Below are 26,561 nucleotides of genomic sequence, written 5' to 3' on the forward strand. Positions count from 1 at the left end.
TCGGAGACTGAGACAGGGAGCGCTGAACTTTCCGTGCAGGTGAGTGGTGAGATATCCCCAGGTTGAAACAGAAAAACCAGGAGAACAGGTATCACTGGAAGCAATTCTTAATCCACATTACACACGTTGGCAAGGCTTCAGAACCACAGACAGCAGAGACAGTTCAAAAGAAATGATGAGTTACAGAACGGAATAACAGATACCTGGGAATGAGATACACACTCAAAGCCAATTGAGGGGTTCAGGGTGGTTTATATATAGAATAACAGATACCTGGGAGTGAGTTACAGACTGGAATCCAATCGAGGGGTTCGGGGTGGTTTATATATAGAATACCAGATACCCGGGAGTGAGTTACAGACTGGAATCTAATCGAGGGGTTCGGGGTGGTTTATATATAGAATAACAGATACCCGGGAGTGAGTTACAGACTGGAATCTAATCGAGGGGTTCGGGGTGGTTTATATATAGAATAACAGATACCCGGGAGTGAGTTACAGACTGGAATCTAATCGAGGGGTTCAGGGTGGTTTATATATAGAATAACAGATACCTGGGAGTGAGTTACAGACTGGAATCTAATCGAGGGGTTCGGGGTGGTTTATATATAGAATAACAGATACCCGGGAGTGAGTTACAGACTGGAATCTAATCGAGGGGTTCGGGTGGTTTACACAAAGAATAACAGATACCCGGGAGTGAGTTACAGACTGGAATCTAATCGAGGGGTTCGGGTGGTTTATATATACAATAACAGATACCCGGGAGTGAGTTGCAGACTGGAATCTAATCAAGGGGTTCAGGGTGGTTTATATATAGAATAACAGATACACGGGAGTGAGTTACAGACTGGAATCCAATCGAGGGGTTCAGGGTGGTGAAATACAGAATAACAGATACCCGGGAGTGAGTTACAGACTGGAATCTAATCGAGGGGTTTGGGCTGATTTATAAATAAAATAACAGATACCCGGGAGTGAGTTACAGACTGGAATCTCATTGAGGGGTTCCGGGTGGTTTATATATCGAATAACAGATACCCGGGAGTGAGTTACAGACTGAAATCTAATCGAGGGGTTAGGGGCGGTTTATATATAGTATAACAGATACCCGGGAGTGAGTTACAGACTGGAATCGAATTAAGGGGTTCGGGGTGGATTATATATAGAATAACAGATACCAGGGACTTAAACCTGGTGTTTTACTCTGAGATTGTGTCTGCTCTTTAACCTGGTGTTTTACTGTGAGATTGTGTCTGCTCTTTAACCTGGTGTTTTACTGTGAGATTGTGTCTGATCTTTAACCTGGTGTTTTACTGTGAGATTGTGTCTGCTCTTTTACCTGGTGTTTTACTGTGAGATTGTGTCTGATCTTTAACCTCGTGTTTTACTGTGAGATTGTGTCGGCTCTTTTACCTGGTGTTTTACTGTGAGATTGTGTCTGCTCTTTAACCTGGTGTTTTACTGTGAGATTGTGTCTGCTCTTTAACCTGGTGTTTTACTGTGAGATTGTGTCTGCTCGTTAACCTGATGTTTTACTGTGAGATTGTGTCTGCTCTTTAACCTGGTGTTTTACTGTGAGATTGTGTCTACTCTTTAACCTGGTGTTTTACTGTGAGATTGTGTCTGCTCTTTAACCTGGTGTTTCACTGTGAGATTGTGGCAGCTCCGAAACCTGTTGTTTACTGTGAGATTGTGTCTGCTCTTTAACCTGGTGTTTTACTGTGAGATTGTGTCTGCTCGTTAACCTGGTATTTTACTGTGAGATTGTGTCTGATCTTTAACCTGGTGTTTTACTGTGAGATTGTGCCTGCTCTCTAACCTGGTGTTTACTGTGAGATTGTGTCCGCTCTTTAACCTGGTGTTTTACTGTGAGATTGTTTCTGCTCTTTAACCTGGTGTTTTACTGTGACATTCTGTCTGCTCTTTAACCTGGTGTTTTGCTGTGAGATTGTGTCTGTTCTTTAGCCTGGTGTTTTACTGTGAGATTGTGTCTGCTCTTTAACCTGGTGTTTTACTGTGAGATTGTGTCTGTTCTTTAGCCTGGTGTTTTACTGTGAGATTGTGTCGGCTCTTTAACCTGGTGTTTCACTGTGAGATTGTGTCTGCTCCTAAACCTGGTGTTTACTGTGAGATTGTGTCTGCTCTTTAACCTGGTGTTTCACTGTGAGATTGTGTCTGCTCCTAAACCTGGTGTTTACTGTGAGATTGTGTCTGCTCTTTAACCTGGTGTTTTACTGTGAGATTGTTTCTGCTCTTTAATCTGGTGTTTTACTGTGAGATTGTGTCTGATCTTTAACCTGGTGTTTTACTGTGAGATTGTGTCTGCTCTTTAACCTGGTGTTTATTGTGAGATCGTGTCTGCTCTTTAACCTGGTGTTTTACTGTGAGATTCTTTCTGCTCTTTAACCTGGTGTTTTACTGTGAGATTGTGTCTGCTCTTTAACCTGGTGTTTTACTGTGGGATCATGTCTGCTCTTTAAACTGGTGTTTTACTGTGAGATTGTTTCTGCTCTTTAACCAGGTGTTTAACTGTGAGATTGTGTCTGCTCTTTAACCTGGTGTTTTACTGTGAGATTGTGTCTGCTCTCTAACCTGGTGTTTACTGTGGGATCGTGTCTGCTCTTTAACCTGGTGTTTAACTGTGAGATTGTGTCTGCTCTTTAACCTGGTGTTTTACTGTGAGATTGTTTATGCTCTTTAACCTGGTGTTTTACTGTGAGATTGTGTCTGATCTTCAACCTGGTGTTTTACTGTGAGATTGTGTCTGCTCTTTAACCTGGTGTTTTACTGTGAGATTGTGTCTGCTCTTTAACCTGGTGTTTTACTGTGAGATTGTTTCTGCTCTTTAACCTGGTGTTTTACTGTGAGATTGTGTCTGATCTTTAACCTGGTGTTTTACTGTGAGATTGTGTCTGTTCTTTAACCTGGTGTTTTACTGTGAGATTGTGTCTGCTCTTTAACCTGGTGTTTTACTGTGAGATTGTGTCTGCTCTTTAACCTGGTGTTTTACTGTGAGATTGTGTCTGCTCTTTAACCTGGTGTTTTACTGTGAGATTGTGTCTGCTCTTTAACCTGGTGTTTTACTGTGAGATTGTGTCTGCTCTTTAACCTGGTGTTTTACTGTGAGATTGTGTCTGCTCTTTAACCTGGTGTTTTACTGTGAGATTGTGTCTGCTCTTTAACCTGGTGTTTTACTGTGAGATTGTGTCTGCTTTTTAACCTGGTGTTTTACTGTGAGATTGTGTCTGCTCTTTAACCTGGTGTTTTACTGTGAGATTGTGTCTGCTCTTTAACCTGGTGTTTTGTTGTGAGATTGTGTTTCCTCTTTAAACTGGTGCTTTGCTGTGAGATTGTGTCTGATCTTTAACCTGGTGTTTTACTGTGAGATTGTGTCTGCTCTTTAACCAGGTGTTTTACTGTGAGATTGTGTCTGCTCTTTAACCTGGTGTTTTACTGTGAGATTGTGTCTGCTCTTTAACCAGGTGTTTTACTGTGAGATTGTGTCTGCTCTTTAACCTGGTGTTTTACTGTGAGATTGTGCCTGCTCTTTAACCTGGTGTTTTACTGTGAGATTGTCTCTGCTTTTTAACCTGGTGTTTATGTGAGATTGTCTCTGCTCATTAACCTGATGTTTACTGTGAGATTGTCTCTGCTCTTTAACCCGGTGTTTTACTGTGAGATTGTGTCTGCTCTTTAACCTGGTGTTTTACTGTGAGATTGTGTCTGCTCTTTAACCTGGTGATTTGCTGTCAGAAGTGTCTGCTCTTTAACCTGGTGTTTTACTGTGAGATTGTGTCTGCTCTTTAACCTGGTGTTTTGCTGTGAGATTGTGTCTGCTCTTTAACCTGGTGTTTTACTGTGAGATTGTGTCTGCTCTTTAACCTGGTGTTTTACTGTGAGATTGTGTCTGCTCTTTAACCTGGTGTTTTACTGCGAGAGTGTCTGCTCTTTAACCTGGTGTTTTACTGTGAGGTTGTGTCTGCTCTTTAACCTGGTGTTTTACTGTGAGATTGTGTCTGCTCTTTAACCTGGTGTTTTACTGTGGGATCGTGTCTGCTCTTTAACCTGGTGTTTTACTGTGAGATTGTTTCTGCTCTTTAACCCGGTGTTTTACTGTGAGATTGTGTGTGCTCTCTAACGTGGTGTTTACTGTGAGATTGTGTCCGCTCTTTAACCTGGTGTTTTACTGTGAGATTGTGTCTGCTCTCTAACCTGGTGTTTACTGTGAGATTGTGTCTGCTCTTTAACCTGGTGTTTAACTGTGAGATCGTGTCTGCTCTTTAACCTGGTGTTTTACTGTGAGATTGTGTCTGTTCTTTAACCTCGTGTTTTACTGTGAGATTGTGTCTGCTCTTTAACCTGGTGTTTTACTGTGAGATTCTGTCTGCTCTTTAACCTGGTGTTTGGCTGTGAGATTGTATCTGCTCTTTAACCTGGTGTTTTACTGTGAGATTGTGTCTGCTCTTTAACCTGGTGTTTTACTGTGAGATTGTGTCTGCTCTTTAACCTGGTGTTTTACTGTGAGATTGTGTCTGCTCTTTAACCTGGTGTTTTACTGTGAGATTGTGTCTGCTCTTTAACCTGGTGTTTTACTGTGAGATTGTGTCTGCTCTTTAACCTGGTGTTTGGCTGTGAGATTGTATCTGCTCTTTAACCTGGTGTTTTACTGTGAGATTGTGTCTGCTCTTTAACCTGGTGTTTTACTGTGAGATTGTGTCTGCTCTTTAACCTGGTGATTTACTGTGAGATTGTTTCTGCTCTTTAACCTGGTGTTTTACTGTGAGATTGTGTCTGCTCTTTAACCTGGTGTTTTACTGTGAGATTGTGTCTGCTCCTTATCCTGGTGTTTTACTGTGAGATTGTGTCTGTTCTTTAACCTGGTGTTGTACTGTGAGATTGTGTCTGCTCTTTAACCTGGTGTTTTACTGTGAGATTGTGTCTGCTCTTTAACCTGGTGTTTTACTGTGAGATTGTGTCTGTTCTTTAACCTGGTGTTGTACTGTGAGATTGTGTCTGCTCTTTAACCTGGTGTTGTACTGTGAGATTGTGTCTGCTCTTTAACCTGGTGTTTTACTGTGAGATTGTGTCTGCTCTTTAACCTGGTGTTTTACTGTGAGATTGTGTCTACTCTTTAACCTGGTGTTTTACTGTGAGATTGTGTCTGCTCTTTAACCTGGTGTTTTACTGTGAGATTGTGTCTGCTCTTTAACCTGGTGTTTTACTGTGAGATTGTGTCTGCTCTTTTACCTGGTGTTTTACTGTGAGATTGTGTCTGCTCTTTAACCTGGTGTTTTACTGTGAGATTGTGTCTGCTCTTTAACCTGGTGTTTTGCTGTGAGATTGTGTCTGCTCTTTAACCTGGTGTTTACTGTGAGATTGTGTCTGCTCGTTAACCTGGTGTTTTACTGTGAGATTGTGTCTGATCTTTAACCTGGTGTTTTACTGTGAGATTGTGTCTGCTCTTTAACCTGGTGTTTTACTGTGGGATCGTGTCTGCTTTTTAACCTGGTGTTTTACTGTGAGATTGTGTCTGCTCTTTAACCTGGTGTTTTACTGTGAGATTGTGTCTGCTCTTTAACCTGGTGTTTTACTGTGAGATTGTGTCTGCTCTTTAACCTGGTGTTTTACTGTGAGATTGTGTCTGATCTATAACCTGGTGTTTACTGTGAGATTGTGTCCGCTCTTTAACCTGGTGTTTTACTGTGAGATTGTGTCTGCTCTTTTACCTGGTGTTTTACTGTGAGATTGTTTATGCTCTTTAACCTGGTGTTTTACTGTGAGATTGTGTCTGATCTTTACCCTGGTGTTTTACTGTGAGATTGTGTCTGCTCTTTAACCTGGTGTTTTACTGTGAGATTGTTTCTGCTCTTTAACCTGGTGTTTTACTGTGAGATTGTGTCTGCTCTTTTACCTGGTGTTTTACTGTGAGATTGTGTCTGTTCTTTAACCTGGTGTTTACTGTGAGATTGTGTCTGCTCTTTAACCTGGTGTTTACTGTGAGATTGTGTCTGCTCTTTAACCTGGTGTTTTACTGTGAGATTGTTTATGCTCTTTAACCTGGTGTTTTACTGTGAGATTGTGTCTGATCTTTACCCTGGTGTTTTACTGTGAGATTGTGTCTGCTCTTTAACCTGGTGTTTTACTGTGAGATTGTGTCTGATCTTTAACCTGGTGTTTTACTGTGAGATTCTGTCTGTTCTTTAACCTGGTGTTTACTGTGAGATTGTGTCTGCTCTTTAACCTGGTGTTTACTGTGAGGTTGTGTCTGCTCTTTAACCTGGTGTTTTACTGTGAGATTGTTTATGCTCTTTAACCTGGTGTTTTACTGTGAGATTGTGTCTGATCTTTACCCTGGTGTTTAACTGTGAGATTGTGTCTGCTCTTTAAGCTGGTGTTTTACTGTGAGATTGTGTCTGCTCTTTAACCTGGTGTTATCCTGTGAGATTGTGTCTGTAACTCACTCCCGGGTATGTTATTCTATGTAGAATCCACCCTAACCCCTCGATTTGATTCCAGTCTGGGTGTCTGTTTTTCAATATACTGACCACTGCGAACCCCTTGACTAGATTGCAGTCTGTATCTCACTCCCGGGTATCTGTCATTCTCTATATAAACCACCCCGAGCGCCTTGATCAGATTCCAGTCTGTATCTCACTCCCGGGTATGTGTCATTCTCTACAGAAACCACCCCGAACCCCTCGATTAGATTCCAGTCTGTAACTCACCCCCGGGTATCTGTTATTCTGTATATAAACCACCCCGAACTCCTCACTTAGATTCCAGTCTGCAACTCACTCCCGGGTATCTGTAATTCTATATATAAACCGTCCCGAACCCCTTGATTAGATTCCAGTCTGTAACTCACTCCCGGGTATCTTTTACTCTATATATAAACCACCCCGAACCCCTTGATTAGATTCCAGTCTGTAACTCACTCCCGGGTATCTGTTATTCTATATATAAACCACCCCGAACCCCTCGATTAGATTCCAGTCTATAACTCACTCCCGGGTATCTGTTATTCTATATATAAACCATCCCGAACCCCTCGATTGGATTCCAGTCTGTAACTCACTCCCGGGTATCTGTTATTCTATATATAAACCACCCCGAACCCCTCGATTAGATTCCAGTCTGTAACTCACTCCCTGGTATCTGTTATTCTATATATAAACCACCCCGAACCCCTCGATTAGATTCCAGTCTGTAGCTCACTCCCTGGTATCTGTTATTCTATATATAAACCACCCTGAACCCCTTGATTAGATTCCAGTCTGTAACTCACTCCCGGGTATCTGTTATTCTGTATATAAACCATCCCGAACCCCTCGATTAGATTCCAGTCTGTAACTCACTCCCTGGTATCTGTTATTCTATATATAAACCACCCCGAACCCCTCGATTAGATTCCAGTCTGTAACTCACTCCCTGGTATCTGTTATTCTATATATAAACCACCCTGAACCCCTTGATTAGATTCCAGTCTGTAAGTCACTCCCTGGTATCTGTTATTCTATATATAAACCACCCCGAACCCCTCGATTAGATTCCAGTCTGTAACTCATTCCCTGGTATCTGTTATTCTATATATAAACCACCCTGAACCCCTTGATTAGATTCCAGTCTGTAACTCACTCCCGGGTATCTGTTATTCTATATATAAACCATCCCGAACCCCTCGATTAGATTCCAGTCTGTAACTCACTCCCAGGTATCTGTTATTCTATATATAAACCATCCCGAACCCCTCGATTAGATTCCAGTCTGTAACTCACTCCCGGGTATCTGTTATTCTGTATATAAACCACCTCGAACCCCTCGATTAGATTCCAGTCTGTAACTCACTCCCTGGTATCTGTTATTCTATATATAAACCACCCCGAACCCCTCGATTAGATTCCAGTCTGTAACTCACTCCCGGGTATCTGTTATTCTATATATAAACCACCCCGAACCCCTCGATTAGATTCCAGTCTGTAACTCACTCCCTGGTATCTGTTATTCTATATATAAACCACCCCGAACCCCTCGATTAGATTCCAGTCTGTAGCTCACTCCCTGGTATCTGTTATTCTATATATAAACCACCCTGAACCCCTTGATTAGATTCCAGTCTGTAACTCACTCCCGGGTATCTGTTATTCTGTATATAAACCATCCCGAACCCCTCGATTAGATTCCAGTCTGTAACTCACTCCCTGGTATCTGTTATTCTATATATAAACCACCCCGAACCCCTCGATTAGATTCCAGTCTGTAACTCACTCCCTGGTATCTGTTATTCTATATATAAACCACCCTGAACCCCTTGATTAGATTCCAGTCTGTAACTCACTCCCTGGTATCTGTTATTCTATATATAAACCACCCCGAACCCCTCAATTAGATTCCAGTCTGTAACTCATTCCCTGGTATCTGTTATTCTATATATAAACCACCCTGAACCCCTTGATTAGATTCCAGTCTGTAACTCACTCCCGGGTATCTGTTATTCTATATATAAACCATCCCGAACCCCTCGATTAGATTCCAGTCTGTAACTCACTCCCGGGTATCTGTTATTCTATATATAAACCATCCCGAACCCCTCGATTAGATTCCAGTCTGTAACTCACTCCCGGGTATCTGTTATTCTGTATATAAACCACCTCGAACCCCTCGATTAGATTCCAGTCTGTAACTCACTCCCTGGTATCTGTTATTCTATATATAAACCACCCCGAACCCCTCGATTAGATTCCAGTCTGTAACTCACTCCCTGGTATCTGTTATTCTATATATAAACCACCCTGAACCCCTTGATTAGATTCCAGTCTGTAACTCACTCCCGGGTATCTGTTATTCTATATATAAACCATCCCGAACCCCTCGATTAGATTCCAGTCTGTAACTCACTCCCGGGTATCTGTTATTCTATATATAAACCATCCCGAACCCCTCAATTAGATTCCAGTCTGTAACTCACTCCCAGGTATCTGTTATTCTATATATAAACCGCCCCGAGCGTCTTGATCAGATTCCAGTCTGTAACTCACTCCCTGGTATCTGTTATTTTATATTAAACCATCTTTGTCTCTTCACTGGACACAGGTGAGGTCCCAGATGATTGGAGGATAGCAAATTTGTTCTCTTATTTAAGAAGGTTAGCAAGGATAACCAGGGTAATTATACGCCGGTGAGCTTGACGTCCGTGGTAGGGAAATCGTTGGAGAAGATTCTTAGAGATATGACGTATGCACACTTAGGACGGAATAATCTCACTCGCGATAGACAGCATGGTTTTGTGAGAGGGAGGTCATGCCTCACAAATTTGGTTGAGTTCTTTGAGGAGGTGACAAAAACGATTGACGAGGGAAGGGCCGTGGATGTCGTCTATAGGGATTTTAGTCAAGCATTTGACAAAGTCCCTCGTGGCAGGTTGGTGCAAAAGGGATAAAAGGTGAGGTGGCTCGATGGGTGGAGAACTGGCTTGGTATAGAAGACAGAGGGTAGCAGTGGAGGGGTCTTTTTCCAGCTGGAGGTCTGTGACTAGTGGTGTTCTACAGGGCTCTGTACTGGGACCTCTGCTATTTGTCATCTATATAAATGATTTGGGTAACTGGTGTGATCGGTAAGTTTGCGGACAACACAAAGATGGCTGGACTTGGGGATAGTGATGAACATTGTCAGAGAATACAGCAGGGTACAGAACATAGAAAAACTACAGCAAAAACAGGCGCTTCGACCCACAAGTTGCGGCGATGATATCTCCACCTACTAGGCTTACCTGTAACCATCAATCCTATTAAATCCCATGTACTCATCCAGAAGTCTCTTAAAAGACCCTATCGAATCCACCTCCACCACCACCGACGGCGGCCGATTCCACTCACCCACCACCCTCTGAGTGAAAAACTTACCCCTGACATCTCCTCTGTACCTCCTCCCCAGCACCTTAAACCTGTGTCCTCTCGTGGCAGCCGTTTCAGCCTCTGGGAAAAAGCCTCTGGGAATCCACTCGATCAATACCTCTTATACACCTCTATCAGGTCACCTCTCATCCTTCGTCTCTCCAGGGAGAAAAGACCGAGCTCCCTCAACCTATCCTCATCAGGCATGCCACCCAATCCAGGCAACGTCCTTGTAAATGTAGATAGGCTGGAAAATTGGGCAGAGAAATGGCAGATGGAATTTAATCCAGATAAATGCGAAGTGATGCATTTCGGTAGAACTGATGTTGTGGGGGCGGGGTGGGAGGGAGCTGTACAATAAATGGCAGAACCATCAAGAGTATAGACACACAGAGGGACCTGAGGGTGCAGGTCCATAGATCCTTAAATGTGGCAGCGCAGGTGGAGAAGGTGGTGAAGAAGGCATGCTTGCCTTTATCGGACGGGGCACAGAGTTTAAAAATTGGCATATGATGTTTCAGCGTTGGTTAGGCCACATTTAGAATCCTGCGTCCAGTTCTGGTCACCGCACTACCAGAAGGACGTGGAGAGAGTTACAGAAAAGGTTTACCCTGGTTATGGAGGGTCTTAGCTATGGAGGAGAGATTGGGCAAACTGGGGGGTTGTTCTCCCTGGAAAGACAGAGGATGAGGGGTGGGGGGGAGCGACCTAAAAGAAGTGCATAAAATTATGAAGGGCAATAGATAGAATAAAGAAGCCCTACAGAACAGAAAGAGGCCCGTCAGCCCATCGAGTCTGCATCAACTGCAATCCCACCCAGGCCTTACCCCCATATCCCAACAAGTTATACCTGCTAATTCGTCTAATCTACACATCTCAGGACACTGAGGGACAATTTAGCACGGCCAATTCCCCCTAACCTACACATGTTTGGCTACTCAGGGACAATTTAGCACGGCCAATCCACCTAACCTACACATCTTTGGATACTAAGGGACAATTTAGCACGGCCAATCCACCTAACCTACACATCTTTGGATACTAAGGGACAATTTAGCATGGCCAATCCACCTAACCTGCACATCTTTGGGACTGTGGAAGGAAACAGGAGCACCCGGAGGAAACCCACACAGACACAGGGAGAATGTACAGCCTCCATACAGACAGTGACCCCGAGGCCGCGAATAGGGTGAACAGTGGGGAAGCATTTTTTCCCCCAGAGTTGGAAGTGACGAACACGATGGGCGGGGGGCGGCGGGCGGGGGGTGGGGGGGTTGGTGGAGGGGGTTGGGGGTTGTCACAGGTTTCAAGCTGAAGGGGAGGCGAGGTTTAACACAATATCAGACGGATATATTTTACATAATAATAATTTTATAACACTTGCAATATAAGGGGATGTATTTTCCAATATAGTATATTTTATAATAATAGTTTTATACTGCTTATAAAACAAGGGGACATATTTTACAATATATTATATTTTACAGTATAATGATAATTTTATCCTATTTATAATACATGGAGATGTATTTTACAATATATTGTGTAATATTTTATATTAGTTTTATAATGTTTATAATAAAAGGGTATATATTTAACAATATCTTACAATTCATAACATAATAATTTTATAATATTTATCATACAAGAGAATGTATACTTTATAATATAATAATGATTTTATAATATTTATAATACAGGAGTGTATTTTCTAATATATTTTATAATACAAATTTTATAATATTTATAATACAGGGGATATATTTTACAACATATTATAAGATACTTTATAATATAATACTAATTTTAGAATATTAATAATACAGGGGATATATTTTATAATATATTGTGATATATTTTATCATATAATAATAATATATTTATAATACAAGGAACGTATTTATAATATAATACATTTTATAATATCAGTAATTTTATAATACATATAATACTGGGTCTTTATTTTAAAATATATTATATTTTATAATGTAATAATAATCTTATAATATTGATAATAATGGGGGATGTATTTTACAATATATTGTGTCTTATAATAATAATTTTAAAATATTTATAATACGGGGAAAGTATTTTATACTATATTATATTTTATATAATAATTTTATAATAGTTAAAATACAAGGGGACGTATTTTACAATATATTAGAACATATGTTACAATATAATAATAATTTTATAATATTTAAAATACAGCGGGATGTATTTTACAATGTGCTATATTTTATAATAATTTTATAAAAATTATAATATAGGGTGATGTATTTTACAATATATTATATTTTATAATAATAATCTTATAACATTTATAATACAAGGGGGCGTATTTTACAATATGTTATATTTAATGATATAATAATAATTTTAAAATATTGATAATGCAGGGGATGTATTTTATAATATATTATATTTTAATATAACAACAATTTTATAATATTTATAATACAGAAGATGTATTTTACAATATATTTTGTAATAATATAATAATTTTATAATATTTATAATACAGGGTGTGCAGTTTAAAACATACTATATTTTAGAATATAATAATAATTTTATAATATTAGTAATACAGGGGGACGTATTTTATAATATAGTATATTTTATAAGAAATAATAATTTTATAATATTTATAATACATGGGAGTGTATTTTACAATATATTCATCTATGTTTATTAATATAATAATAATTTTATAATATATATAATAATGATGTATTTTACAATATATTTTATAGTACAATAATTTTATAATATTAATAATACATGGGGATTGATTTTAGAATATATTATATTTTATAGTTTACTAATTCTATAATATTTATAATAAAGGGTATATTTTACATTATATTTTAAAAAATGATCATTTTGCTATATTTATAATACAGGGGTTGTATTTTACAATATAGTATCCTTTCAACATAATAACAATAATATAATATTTATAGTACAGGGGATGTATTTTACAACATATTAGATTATACTTTATAATATAATAATATATTTATAATATAGGGGTGTATTTTACCATATATTTTATAATACAATAATAATTTTATAATATTTAGAATGCAGGGGGATATATTTTACAAAATAGTTAAATACATTCTATAACATAATAACTTTATTATATTAACAATACAAGGGGATGTATTTTACATAACATAATAAAAATTTTATACTATTTATCATACCGGGGTATATTTTACAACATAGTAAAATATATTTTATAATACAACAATAATTTTATAATATTTATAACACACAGAGATGTTATTTTATAACATAATAATAATTTTATAATATTTATAATACAGGGGGTGTATTTTATAATATATTTTATAATATAATAATAATTTTGTAATGTTTATAATACAGGAGATGTATTTTACAATGTATTATATTTTCAAATATAATAATAATTTTATAATATTTATAATACGGGGGGTATTTTACAATATAAATACAATAATATCTTTATATTATTTATAACATAGAGGGTATATATTACAATGTGTTATAATATATTTTACAATATAATAATAGTTTTATAATATTTATAATATGAGATGTATTTTACAATATATTTTATAATAATTTTATAATGTTTATAATACAGGGGGAGTATTTTACAATATAAATAAAATAATTTTCTAATATTTATAACAGGGAGTGTATTATACAATACATTATAATATATTTTATAATAATTTCATAATATTTATAGCACAGGGTGATATTTTATAATACAATAATTTTATAATATTTATTATACAGGGGATGTATTTTACAATATTTTATATTTCATAACATAATAATTTTATATTTATAATACAGGGGATTATTTTACAACGTATTGTATTTTATAAGAATTTTATAATATTTATAATACGGGGAATGTGTTTTACAATATATTTTATAATATAATAATAATTTTATAATATTTATAATCCGGGGGTATATTTTACAATACGTTATATTTTATAATATAATAATTTTATAATATTTATAACACAGGGGGTGTGTTTTACAATATATTAGATTTTATAATACAATAATAATTTTATAATATTTATAACACAGGTGGTGTGTTTTACAATATACTACATTTTATAATATAATAATAATTTTATAATATTTATAACACAGGGGGTGTATTTTACAATATATTACATTTTATAATACAATAATAATTTTATAATATTTATAACACAGGGGGTGTATTTTGCAATATATTACATTTTATAATACAATAATAATTTTATAATATTAATAACACAGGGGGTGTATTTTACAATATATTACATTTTTCAATACAATAATAATTTTATAATATTTATAACCCGGGGTGTATTTTACACTATATTACATTTTATAATACAATAATAATTTTATAATATTTATAACACAGGGGGTGTATTTTACAATATATTACATTTTATAATATAATAATAATTTTATAATATTTATAATACACGGGGTGTTTTACAATATATTACATTTTATAATACAATAATAATTTTATAATATTTATAATACAGGGGGTGTGTTTTAAAATATATTGTATTTTATAACACAATAATAAATTTATAATATTTATAATACGGGGGTGTGTTTTACAATATAATAACTTTATAATATTTATAATACAGGGGGTGTATTTTACACTATATTACATTTTATAATATAATAATTTTATAATATTTATAATACAGGGGGTGTGTTTTACAATATATTATATTTTATAATATAATAATTTTATAATATTTATAACACAGGGGGTGTGATTTACAATGTATGTATATTTTATAATATAATAATAATTTTATAATATTTATAATACAGGGTGTGTGTTTTACAATGTATTATATTTTATAATATAATAATAATTTTATAATATTTACAATAGGGGGTTTGTTTTACAATGTATTATATTTTATAATATAATAATAATTTTATAATATTTACAATACGGGGGTGTGTTTTACAATGTATTATATTTCATAATATAATAATAATTTTATAATATTTACAATACTGGGGGTGTATTTTACAATATATTACATTTTACAATACAATAATAATTTTATAATATTTATAATACAGGGGGTGTGTTTTACAATATGTTATATTTTATAATATAATAATAATTTTATAATATTTACAATACAGTGGTGTATTTTACACTGTATTATATTTTATAATACAATAATAATTTTATAATATTTATAACACAGGGGCGTGTTTTACAATATGTTATATTTTATAATATAATAATAATCTTATAATATTTATAATACAGGGGTGTATTTTACAATATATTATATTTTATAATAATATAAAGGGTACAGAGGAGATTTACAAGGATGTTGCCTGGACTGGGAGGCATGCCTTATGAAGCTAGGTTGAGGGAACTGGGTCTCTTTTCCCTGGAGAGACGTAGGTTGAGAGGCGACATGATAGAGGTTTATAAAATGTTGAGAGGAATAGATAGGGTGGATTCTCAGAGGCTATTTCCCCGGGTTGAAATGGTCGCTACGAGAGGACACAGGTTTAAGGTGCGGAGAGGAAAGTACAGAAGTGATGTTAGGGGTACGTTTTTCACTCAGAGGGTGGTGAGTGAATGGAATCGGCTGCCGTCAGTGGTGGTGGAGGCGAACTCGCTGGGGTCTTTTAAAAGACTTCTGGATGAGTATATGGGGTTTTATGGGATTGGGGGTTATAGATAGGTGTTGATGTGATCGGCGCAACTCGTGGGCCGAAGGGCCTGTTTGTGCTGTAGTGTTCTATGTTCTAATAATAATTTTATAATATTTACAATACAGGGGGTGTGTTTTACAATCTATTATATTTTATAATATAATAATAATTTTATAATATTTATAATACAGGGGATGTATTTTACAATCTATTATATTTTATAATATTTATAATACAGGGGATGTATTTTACAATCTATTATATTTTATAATATAATAATAATTTTATAATATTTACAATACAGGGGGTGTGTTTTACAATATATTATATTTTATAATATAATGATAATTTTATAATATTTATAATACAGGGGATGTATTTTACAATATATTATATTTTATAATATTTATAATACAGGGGATGTATTTTACAATCTATTATATTTTATAATATAATAATAATTTTATAATATTTACAATACAGGGGGTGTGTTTTACAATATATTATATTTTATAATATAATAATAATTTTATAATATTTACAATACAGGGGGTGTGTTTTACAATATATTATATTTTATAATATAATAATAATGTTATAACATTTACAATACAGGTGGTGTGTTTTACAATATATATTTTATAATATAATAATAATTCTATAATATTTAGAATACATGGGGTGTGTTTTACAATATATCATATATTATAATATAATAATAATTTGATAATATTTATAATATAGGGGGTGTGTTTTACAATATATCATATTTTATAATATAATAATAATTTAATAATATTTATAATACAGGGGGTGTGTTTTACAATATATCATATTTTATAATATAATAATAATTTTATAATATTTACAATACAGGGGGTGTGTTTTACAAAATATCATATTTTATAATAATAATTTTATAATATTTACAATACAGAGGGTGTGTTTTACAATATATTATATTTTATAATATAATAATAATTTTATAATATTTATAACACAGGGGGTGTGTTTTACAATTTATTATATTTTATAAAATAATAATTTTATAATATTTATAATACGGGGTGTGTTTTACAATATATTATATTTTATAATATAATAATAATTTAATAATATTTATAACACAGGGGGTGTTTTACAATATATTATATTTTATAATATAATAATTTTATAATATTTATAATACGGGGGTGTGTTTTACAATATATTATATTTTATAATATAATAATAATTTAATAATATTTATAACACGGGGGTGTGTTTTACAATATATTATATTTTATAATATAATAATAATTTAATAATATTTATAACACAGGGGGCGTGTTTTACAATATATTATATTTTATAATATAATAATAATTTTATAATATTTACAATACAGGGGGCATGTTTTACAATATATTATATTTTATAATATAATAATAATTTTATAATATTTACAATACGGGGGTGTGTTTTACAATATATTATATTTTAAAATATAATAATAATTTTATAATATTTACAATACAGGGGGTGTGTTTTACAATATATTATATTTTATAATATAATAATAATTTTATAATATTTACAATACAGGGGGTGTATTTTACAATATATTATATTTTATAATATAATAATAGTTTTATAATATTTATAATACAGGGGGCGTGTTTTACAATATATTATATTTTATAATATAATAATAATTTTATAATATTTATAATACAGGGGGTGTGTTTTACAATATATTATATTTTATATAATAATAATTTTATAATATTTACAATACAGGGGGTGTGTTTTACAATATATTATATTTTATATAATAATTTTATAATATTTACAATACAGGGGGTGTATTTTACAATATATTATATTTTATAATATAATAATAATTTTATAATATTTATAATACAGGGGGTGTGTTTTACAATATATTATATTTTATAATATAATAATTTTATAATATTTACAACACAGGGGGCGTGTTTTACAATATATTATATTTTATAATATAATAATAATTTTATAATATTTATAATACAGGGGGTGTATTTTACAATATATTATATTTTATAATATAATAATAATTTTATAATATTTATAATACAGGGGGTGTGTTTTACAATATAATATATTTTATAATACAATAATAATTTTATAATATTTATAATACAGGGGGTGTGTTTTACAATATAATATATTTTATAATACAATAATAATTTTATAATATTTATAATACAGGGGTGTGTTTTACAATATATTATATTTTGTAATATAATAATAATTTTATAATATTTACAATACAGGGGGTGTGTTTTACAATATATTATATTTTATAATAGAATAATAATTTTATAATATTTATAATACAGGGGGCGTGTTTTACAATATATTATATTTTATAATATAATAATAATTTTATAATATTTATAATACAGGGGGCGTGTTTTACAATATATTATATTTTATAATATAATAATAATTTTATAATATTTATAGTACAGGGGGTGTGTTTTACAATATATTATATTTTATAATATAATAATAATTTTATAATATTTATAATACAGGGGGCGTGTTTTACAATATATTATATTTTATAATAGGATAATAATTTTATAATATTTACAATACAGGGGGTGTGTTTTACAATATATTATATTTTATAATATAATAATAATTTTATAATATTTACAATACAGGGGGTGTGTTTTACAATATATTATATTTTATAATATAATAATAATTTTATAACATTTACAATACAGGTGGTGTGTTTTACAATATATATTTTATAATATAATAATAATTCTATAATATTTAGAATACAGGGGGTGTGTTTTACAATATATTATATTTTATAATAGAATAATAATTTTATAATATTTATAATACAGGGGGCGTGTTTTACAATATATTATATTTTATAATATAATAATAATTTTATAATATTTATAATACAGGGGGCGTGTTTTACAATATATTATATTTTATAATATAATAATAATTTTATAATATTTATAATACAGGGGGTGTGTTTTACAATATACCATATATTATAATATAATAATAATTTGATAATATTTATAATATAGGGGGTGTGTTTTACAATATATCATATTTTATAATATAATAATAATTTAATAATATTTATAATACAGAGGGTGTGTTTTACAATATATCATATTTTATAATATAATAATAATTTTATAATATTTACAATACAGGGGGTGTGTTTTACAAAATATTATATTTTATAATAATAATTTTATAATATTTACAATACAGAGGGTGTGTTTTACAATATATTATATTTTATAATATAATAATAATTTTATAATATTTATAACACAGGGGGTGTGTTTTACAATTTATTATATTTTATAAAATAATAATTTTATAATATTTATAATACGGGGTGTGTTTTACAATATATTATATTTTATAATATAATAATAATTTAATAATATTTATAACACAGGCGGTGTTTTACAATATATTATATTTTATAATATAATAATAATTTTATAATATTTATAACACGGGGCGTGTTTTACAATATATTATATTTTATAATATAATAATAATTTTATAATATTTATAACACAGGGGGTGTGTTTTACAATATATTATATTTTATAATATAATAATTTTATAATATTTATAATACAGGGGTGTGTTTTACAATGTATTATATTTTATAATATAATAATAATTTAATAATATTTATAACACGGGGGTGTGTTTTACAATATATTATATTTTATAATATAATAATAATTTAATAATATTTATAACACAGGGGGCGTGTTTTACAATATATTATATTTTATAATATAATAATAATTTTATAATATTTACAATACAGGGGGCATGTTTTACAATATATTATATTTTATAATATAATAATAATTTTATAATATTTACAATACGGGGGTGTGTTTTACAATATATTATATTTTAAAATATAATAATAATTTTATAATATTTACAATACAGGGGGTGTGTTTTACAATATATTATATTTTATAATATAATAATAATTTTATAATATTTACAATACGGGGGTGTATTTTACAATATATTATATTTTATAATATAATAATAGTTTTATAATATTTATAATACAGGGGGCGTGTTTTACAATATATTATATTTTATAATATAATAATAATTTTATAATATTTATAATACAGGGGGTGTGTTTTACAATATATTATATTTTATAATATAATAATAATTTTATAATATTTATAATACAGGGGGTGTGTTTTACAATATAATATATTTTATAATACAATAATAATTTTATAATATTTATAATACAGGGGTGTGTTTTACAATATATTTTATTTTATAATATAATAATAATTTTATAATATTTACAATACAGGGGGTGTGTTTTACAATATATTATATTTTATAATAGAATAATAATTTTATAATATTTATAATACAGGGGGCGTGTTTTACAATATATTATATTTTATAATATAATAATAATTTTATAATATTTATAATACAGGGGGCGTGTTTTACAATATATTATATTTTATAATATAATAATAATTTTATAATATTTATAATACAGGGGGTGTGTTTTACAATATATTATATTTTATAATATAATAATAATTTTATAATATTTATAATACAGGGGGCGTGTTTTACAATATATTATATTTTATAATAGAATAATAATTTTATAATATTTACAATACGGGGGTGTGTTTTACAATATATTATATTTTATAATATAATAATAATTTTATAATATTTATAATACAGGGGGTGTGTTTTACAATATATTATATTTTATAATATAATAATAATTTTATAATATTTATAATACAGGGGGCGTGTTTTACAATATATTATATTTTATAATATAATAATAATTTTATTATATTTATAATACAGGGGGTGTGTTTTACAATATATTATATTTTATAATATAATAATAATTTTATAATATTTACAATACGGGGGGTGTGTTTTACAATATATTATATTTTATAATATAATAATAATTTTATAATATTTACAATACGGGGGGTGTGTTTTACAATATAATATATTTTATAATACAATAATAATTTTATAATATTTATAATACAGGGGGCGTGTTTTACAATATATTATATTTTATAATATAATAATAATTTTATAATATTTATAATACAGGGGGTGTGTTTTACAATATATTATATTTTATAATATAATAATAATTTTATAATATTTATAATACAGGGGGTGTGTTTTACAATATATTATATTTTATAATATAATAATAATTTTATAATATTTATAATACAGGGGGTGTGTTTTACAATATATTATATTTTATAATATAATAATAATTTTATAATATTTATAATACAGGGGGTGTGTTTTACACAGTGAGGGGGTGGGGGTGGGTCTGTAACGCCCTGCCAAGCAGAGGGTGGACACACTGGGATGGTTTCACACTGATCTATATAAACAGACTGGGAATGGAGGGATTATAAACACAGGCTCCAGTGGGGCCTCATCAAACACCTTCTCTCCCGGCGGGAGCCGGTTTGCTGCTGCTGCAAAATGGCGCCGGCTCCTTCCCCGTCCTCACCCTGAGGAGAAGGGGGGGCGGGGAAAGGGGAGAGAAACCCGGGGATTGGACCGCTGGAGGGGGCGGACTCAGCGCTGATGGGTCCCGGCGGCTGTCAATCAATGAACGCTGATGGGTCCAAATGAACGTCAATCAAATGCTCGGTGCTCGGAGTGGTCAGCTGAGCTGTCAGTCAGCGCTGAGCGAGAACCTGAATGGCAGAGAAGGACTGGGCGGGCCGTACGGTGAATTGATCAGCTCAGCTGTCAGTCACCGCTGAGGGAGATCCAGAATGGCGTAGCCAGAAAGCAGGCAATCGCTGAGTGGTCAGGCGAACTGTCAATCAGCACGGACTAACGTCCGATTGGCCAAATCCACTGTCTGTCCGGAAGCCGTGGGGACCTGATTGGTGGACTGGTGACGGGCCCTGCTCTGATTGGTTTAGTCGGCTGTCAGTCACGGAGCTCTCACGTCGGTAACGCCCTGTGGAAAAGGCGCCACAGAGAAACTCCCTTGCAGAGAGACTCCCTCTTTAACAGGAGTCCCTGACGGAGAGACTCCCTCTTTAACAGCGGTTCCAAACAGAGAGAACCCCTCTTTAACAGGGGAGTCCCTGACCAAGAGACTCCCTCTTTAACAGCGGTTCCTAACAGAGAGACTCCCTCTTTAACAGGGGAGTCCCTGACCGAGAGACTCCCTCTTTAACAGGAGTCCCTGACAGAGAGACTCCCTCTTTAACAGGAGTCCCTGACGGAGAGACTCCCTCTTTAACAGCGGTTCCAAACAGAGAGAACCCCTCTTTAACAGGGGAGTCCCTGACCAAGAGACTCCCTCTTTAACAGCGGTTCCTAACAGAGAGACTCCCTCTTTAACAGGGGAGTCCCTGACCGAGAGACTCCCTCTTTAACAGGAGTCCCTGACAGAGAGACTCCCTCTTTAACAGGAGTCCCTGACGGAGAGACTCCCTCTTTAACAGCGGTTCCAAACAGAGAGAACCCCTCTTTAACAGGGGAGTCCCTGACCAAGAGACTCCCTCTTTAACAGCGGTTCCTAACAGAGAGACTCCCTCTTTAACAGCAGTCCCTGACAGAGACTCCCTCTTTAACAGGGGTGTCCCTGACGGAGAGACTCCCTCTTTAACAGGGGTCCCTGACGGAGAGACTCCCTCTTTAACAGCAGTCCCTGACAGAGACTCCCTCTTTAACAGGGGTGTCCCTGACGGAGAGACTCCCTCTTTAACAAGGGTGTCCCTGACGGAGAGACTCCCTCTTTAACAGGGGTCCCTGACAGAGACTCCCTCTTTAACAGGGGTGTCCCTGACGGAGAGACTCCCTCTTTAACAGGGGTCCCTGACGGAGAGACTCCCTCTTTAACAGGGGTCCCTGACGGAGAGACTCCGTCTTTAACAGGGAGTCCCTGACGGAGAGACTCCCTCTTTAACAGGGGTCCCTGACAGAGACTCCGTCTTTAACATCCGTCCCTGACGGAGAGACTCCACTGCCTCGGCAAAAGCAGCCGGCATAATCAATGACTCCCCCACCGCCACCTCCCCCCACCCCGCCCCCCATCCCGGACATTCTTCTTCTGTCAGGAAAAAGATACAAAAGTCTGAGGTCCCGTACCGACCGACTCAAGAACAGCTTCTTCCCTGCTGCCGTCAGACTTTTGAATGGACCTACCTCGCATTAAGCTGATCTTTCTCTACACCCTCGCTGTGACTGTAACACTACATTCTGCACCCTCTCCTTTCCTTCTCCCCTCTGTACTCTATGAACAGTATGCTTTCTCTATATAGCATACAAGAAACAATACTTTTCACTGTATCCCGATACACGTGACAATAATAATTAAAATCAAAATCAAAGATTCCACCGTCACCATCCCCCCACCCACCTCAGACACCATCCATCACTCACCCTGCCATAGCCCCTTACTGCCCTGTTATACTCCTTCCATTTCAGGTCCCCGGACAACCCATCTATAAACCTCATGCCCCCTCTACACCTTCTACCCACCTCATAGGTTCCACACAGCCCGAATATTCCTGAATCCCCAATAGCCATTCTCCCCTGCCTGGCTCCTGGAGAGACAGAACTCTTTGCTCTACTCTACACAACCACCCTCAGAACCCATTACCCATGTTTCACTCTGCTGGACTACCCCTACCGTACCTCCCCCATAACCACCTCCCCCACAATTCTCAAACCATTCTCTCACTTTTAACCCCTCACTCCCAATATCCCCCCATCACTCCCCATTGCACTGTCACTCCCCCGCACCATCTCATACTCACTAATACCCCATCACCGACCCATTGACAAGCATATCCTGAGCACCCTAGTCCTGCAATAACGTTGGGCTGCTCAAAAATCTGTCAAAAGAAACAAAGAGTATCTCACACCCTCCACCCATTGGCAAAAACATGATTATATCAACAGCCCATTATTAAATCAAAATGGAGTTCAGATTCCCCTTAATAGCTGTGGCAACAACCTCTGCTGAGCAGAATCTTTTGGTGAAATTAGCAGCTCAGCCAAGCATTCAAAAATTCCTTCTTCAAAAGGCACCAATGAAGGTGAGACTCACTCTAACAATCTTCTCTCCATTTCTCAGGTTTTTCTGCAGCTGTGCCCTCGATGCCATGGTGCCAGTCACAAGACTCTGGGTTGCCCGTTTTCTCCTCCTCTGCCTCCTGGCAGGAAAAGTCTCCGGCGGCTGCAACACGGCCAGTGCTGGGGAGTGCCGCTATGCCCGCAATGTGCCAGGGGCCAGCCTGGCAGGGTCCGGCTACGACGTGGTGACCCTACAGAGCAAAGCGGCCTCCGTGATCGATGTCAACACCTGGAGGAACGCGAATGGCAGCTGCATCCTCTGCCGCAACCAGCTGCTCTCTGGCGCCCGCCAGCGGCTGCCCCTCTCGCTGGTGGACTGGAGGGTCCAGCGGCAGTGCCGGCATGATGTGTCCAGCCGCCTCTACCGCTCGGCCGCAGAGCTGCTGGAGTCCGCCACCTCAATGATCTCCAATGACTGGAAGATGGACCTCAAGGTGAGCCCCAAGCCTGGCACCACCGTCAACTGGATGTTCGGCGGGTCCAGATCAAAGTTGACTGGCTTCAGCACCAGTCGGGCCCAGTCGGACCATTACAGCTTCACCAGACAGGAGTTTCTGTGCCGTAAATATCGGTATCGAGTGAAGACTCAGCCACGCCTGAGTCCCGAATTTGCCCGAGCTCTGGCTTCCCTGCCGAGAAACTGGAACAACAAAAACGATGCCAAGTACAAGCGCCTGGTGCAAACCTATGGCACCCATTTCATCCAGGACGTTACTCTGGGCGGGCGCATCAGTGAGGTGACGGCCATACAAACCTGCAAGGTGGTATTCTCTGGCGCCACTGTGGAGAAGGTAAAGGACTGCCTCAAGACAGAAGCCGGTGTCCAGGCGGGATTTATCGGAGCGTCGGTGCACTATCGGCGCTGCAAAGCACTGGCCACTTCGATGGCGCACCGAGCGAGCATGAGCCAGGTATTTTCTGACCGGGAGATTGAAGTATTTGGGGGCTCCGCCACACGGGTCGACATCTTCTCCCCGAGGGCTGGGTCGGCCTTCACCCACTGGATGGACACTCTGAACACGCAGCCGGGCGTGGTGAGTTACGGCCTGAAGCCCCTCCACCACCTCCTGCCCACCAACGATGCCCGCTACGCCATCCTGAGGGACTACCTCAGCAAGTACATCAGAACCAACGCCCTGGCCCAGAGATGCGCGGTCGCACACTGCCCCGCTGGCTCGTTCCGGCGGGACAGGAAGACCTGCTCCTGCTATTGCGCGGGGGTCAGGAAAGTGGACAGGCAGTGCTGCCCCACGCAGAAGGGCATCGGGAGGCTGAAGGTGAGGGTCAAGCAAGGCCGCAACCTCTGGGGTGACACCTTTGGTGGCACGGATGGCTATGTCATTGTCAAGTACGGCCAGGCCAAAGCCCAGACCTCGGTCATCTCCAACAACAACAACCCCAACTGGAACACCAAGCTGGACTTGGGGGAGGTCATTGGAGGAAATGGACGCAGATTAATAATCCAGGTCTGGGACAGTGACTCCACCAGCAGGGATGACTGGCTGGGCGAGTGTAAAGAGACCCTCTTCTCCGGGACCCATCAGAAGACCTGTTATCTCAAGTACGGCAAGGTGACCTACTCCTACACCTTCACCTGTGGTCCCCACCTCGGGGGTTCCACCTGCCAGTATTACACACCCCGGCCTGACGGACCTGCCTTTACCCCCGACCTGGGATCCGCCAATTTCACCCTGCTCCCGGTCTTCCCCACTCCACCTCCAGCGGAAGAGGCCCCTCCCTCGGTCGTACTGGCCTGAGATCTGGGGTTTTGCCCCCTATCCCCGTTTATGGCTACCCCTCCCCTCCCACCTTCCTCTCCTCTCCCCACCCACTGAAGATGCCGGTCCCCGCTCCCCTCTGCTCCGTCCCGATCCTGCCTCCGGGAGAATCCTGGTCCCTGCTTCCCAAAAACGCCAGCCTGCCCAAGGTACCAGCCCCTCAATTTGACCGGAGGGGATTGAGATAAACTCCCATCCCCCCCCCCCAGACTGGCTTCTGATCTCCGCGGAGCGGGTACAATAAATCAGAACAATACTTTGTCACCAGGTCACCTCAGAATGGGGTCGATCAGAGAGACACCCCGCCCCCAAACATCCCCCCCCAACCGTCTCAACACCCCGTCAAGGGTTCCGGAATCACCCATGACACCCGGGTGGAGGTGCCACGATCAGCCTCGGTCCAGAGGCCAATCAGGTTCGAATGAACTGTCTGTCACCCAATTCCAGACACTCCTCCAGGCCTGGATCCCAACTCCCTCAACCGGCATTCCAGTGGAGGCTCCCTATCGCAGCAGCAACGCTGAAAGCTTTGAGCTAAAGAGGCGCTTTGAATGAATCACAGTAAAGCAAGGGATTCCGCACACCAGGCGGTGCAGCGACAAACATGAAGGCATGCTGAACTGCTCTTGCATCTGTATAATCTTACATTTTCCAATAAATGCAACTGAGAAGCATTTAGCCTGTGACGTGTGATTAGTCTGTGTGGGGTGCTCGGGGGACACATTGAGGTTCAGTCAGAGAGGTTGGTGGGTGCACAAAGCTTTTCTCAATCAGTCACGCTTGGAGGAAAGAAGCATCCACCAAACCTACACATCTTTGGACACTAAGGGACAATTTAGCACGGCCAATCCACCCTAACCTACACATCTTTGGACACTAAGGGGCTATTTATTGGGGGGGGTGGATAAGGGGGACAGTGATGCGTGTGGATAGTGGGGGGGTGTGGATAAGGGGGATACACACACATCGCTGCTCCACTTACCCAC

General features: G+C 36.2%; 1 pseudogene across 1 annotated transcript; it reads left to right on the top strand.

The window, feature by feature from the left end:
• LOC145338720 (perforin-1 pseudogene) lies at positions 1-26,243 on the top strand (annotated as a pseudogene). The gene is made up of 2 exons (XR_013885874.1): positions 1-39; positions 23,799-26,243. The product of XR_013885874.1 is annotated as a perforin-1 pseudogene (transcript).
• Positions 26,244-26,561: the final 318 nt, after the last annotated feature.

Source organism: Carcharhinus amblyrhynchos, unplaced genomic scaffold (genome assembly GCF_965287045.1).
Source record: "Carcharhinus amblyrhynchos unplaced genomic scaffold, sCarAmb.v2.hapA chromosome_153, whole genome shotgun sequence".
In the NCBI taxonomy this organism is placed as follows: domain Eukaryota; kingdom Metazoa; phylum Chordata; class Chondrichthyes; order Carcharhiniformes; family Carcharhinidae; genus Carcharhinus; species Carcharhinus amblyrhynchos.